Source organism: Rhinoderma darwinii, chromosome 1 (genome assembly GCF_050947455.1).
Source record: "Rhinoderma darwinii isolate aRhiDar2 chromosome 1, aRhiDar2.hap1, whole genome shotgun sequence".
NCBI classification, from domain to species: Eukaryota; Metazoa; Chordata; class Amphibia; order Anura; family Rhinodermatidae; genus Rhinoderma; species Rhinoderma darwinii.
This window is the reverse complement of record NC_134687.1, coordinates 661,991,380-661,994,049: the sequence shown is the minus strand read 5'-3', so window position 1 is coordinate 661,994,049 and position 2,670 is coordinate 661,991,380. Positions and strand designations below refer to the sequence as shown.

The following is a 2,670-nucleotide window of genomic DNA, read 5'->3' as shown; positions in this document are numbered from 1 at the left end:
GTATGTCCCGAATATTATGTCATTACAAAATACGACTCGTCCCACAAAACATCCGAAATAGCAACTTACCCCAAAGAGGCCGGCACTGGAGGGGTTACATCCCGGCTAGGAGTCCAGTGGGCGGGGTCACTCAATGATTGACAGCTCTCTGTATACACACTCATACAGGGTGACTGATAACAGAGAGAACACCCGACCAGCGCTGCTCTCTACCTCATACACGGCAATAGCTGAAGGACCTGTGGTGACGTCACCACCACGTGACAACGCAGGAGGGGCGGGGCTTATCAGAGTAGAGAGAGGCGAAGGATACGGAACCTGGGACGATGATCACGTGACTGCGGCATTAAAGGTAGGAGATTTGAAGTGGGAATAATGAGCGATGGACTGAGGATCTGTGAAGACGGATCACATGACATCAGGGGCGGATCTCTGTGAGGGAGCGGGGCTCCTGTGCTGTGCAAAGTTGATGATCACGTGACCTGAAGGGCGGAGTTCTATGCCCTCCCTCTCCGGTCACATGGTGGTGACGTCATCACAGGTCCTGTTGCCGTGTATGGGGTGGAGCAGCGCCTGGCGGGTGTACATTGTAATGATTCCGGTCACCGCTGTTGTTTACTGTTCTCTTTGTTATCAGTCGGGAGATTTCCCATCATGCAGTAGTAAGGTAAGGTTACATGAGGTCATTTGTCCGGTTTTGGTGCGTTTTTGTCCGGCACAGTGCTGGTGATTATTATTATCGCTGTAAATATGAAATACAGGAGGTTTAACCCCTTGGTGACATCAGATCTATAGTATTATGTTGGACGTGCGGCGTCACACTAGAAGGAGCGGAGCCGGCACCGTACACGACTTCTGACCGCCGCCTGCAACCGCCAAGACCGGAGACAGCGCAGTCCCGGCCGTGTAACCCCTCAGATGCGTGATTAATAGCGACTGCGGCTTCTGATCAGTTAGAATAGCGGCTTCCTCTGTCCTCCGAAGAAAGTGCGCGATGCCGACCGGTCACCAGAGTAATACATTGTAAGAGGGTTTTATGTTTTGTTTTTTTTTTACAATAAATGATGTAAATATTAATAATCAGTAACGGAATCGCCGCATCCGTTATTATCCAAATTATTAACTATCAAGTTCTAACCGGCAGAAATAATTCACATGTGAACGTCGCTGTTTATGGTCCCCGCGATTCTCCAACATAGGGAATAAAAAGTCCCCAAAATGTCACCCACAAAATCTACATCTCACCCCACAAACCCCCCCACACCGCGCAATCACCGGAAATATAACCCCCCCCACCCCACACCGCGCAATCACCGGAAATATAACCCCCCCACACCGCGCAATCACCGGAAATATAAACCCCTCACACCGCGCAATCACCGGAAATATAAACCCCCCCCCCCCACACCGCGCAATCACCGGAAATATAAACCCCCCACACCGCGCAATCACCGGAAATATAAAACCCCCCACACACCGCGCAATCACCGGAAATATAAACCCCCTCACACCGCGCAATCACCGGAAATATAAACCCCCCCACACCGCGCAATCACCGGAAATATAAAACCCCTCACACCGCGCAATCACCGGAAATATAAAACCCCTCACACCGCGCAATCACCGGAAATATAAAACCCCCCACACACCGCGCAATCACCGGAAATATAACCCCCCCACACCGCGCAATCACCGGAAATATAAAACCCCTCACACCGCGCAATCACCGGAAATATAACACCGCGCAATCACCGGAAATATAAACCCTCACACCGCGCAATCACCGGAAATATAAACCCCCCCACACCGCGCAATCACCGGAAATATAAAACCCCTCACACCGCGCAATCACCGGAAATATAAACCCCCCACACCGCGCAATCACCGGAAATATAAAACCCCCCACACACCGCGCAATCACCGGAAATATAAACCCCCCACACCGCGCAATCACCGGAAATATAAACCCCCCACAACGCGCAATCACCGGAAATATAAAACCCCCCCCCCCACACCGCGCAATCACCGGAAATATAAACCCCCCCCCCCACACCGCGCTATCACCGGAAATATAAAACCCCCCACACACCGCGCAATCACCGGAAATATAACCCCCCCCACACCGCGCAATCACCGGAAATATAAAACCCCCCACACCGCGCAATCACCGGAAATATAAAACCCCTCACACCGCGCAATCACCGGAAATATAAAACCCCCCCACACCGCGCAATCACCGGAAATATAAAACCCCCTCACACCGCGCAATCACCGGAAATATAAAACCCCCACACCGCGCAATCACCGGAAATATAAAACCCCTCACACCGCGCAATCACATGAAATATAAAACCCCTCACACCGCGCAATCACCGGAAATATAAAACCCCTCACACCGCGCAATCACTGGAAATATAAACCCCCCCCAACACCGCGCAATCACCGGAAATATAAAACCCCCACACCGCGCAATCACCGGAAATATAACCCCCCCCCACACCGCGCAATCACCGGAAATATAAACCCCTCACACCGCGCAATCACCGGAAATATAAACCCCTTACACCGCGCAATCACCGGAAATATAAACCCCTCCCCAACACCGCGCAATCACCGGAAATATAAAACCCCTCACACCGCGCAATCACCGGAAATATAAACCCCCCACAC

General features: G+C 51.6%; 1 long non-coding RNA gene across 1 annotated transcript in view; it reads left to right on the top strand.

Moving 5' to 3' along the window:
• Positions 1-608: 608 nt before the first annotated feature.
• Positions 609-2,670, top strand: part of LOC142664605 (uncharacterized) — a 27,730-nt gene continuing 25,668 nt past the window's right edge. Inside the window, exon 1 of the long non-coding RNA XR_012851336.1 lies at positions 609-667. This is a non-coding gene — a long non-coding RNA (uncharacterized LOC142664605). The remainder of the gene's footprint in view (positions 668-2,670) is intronic.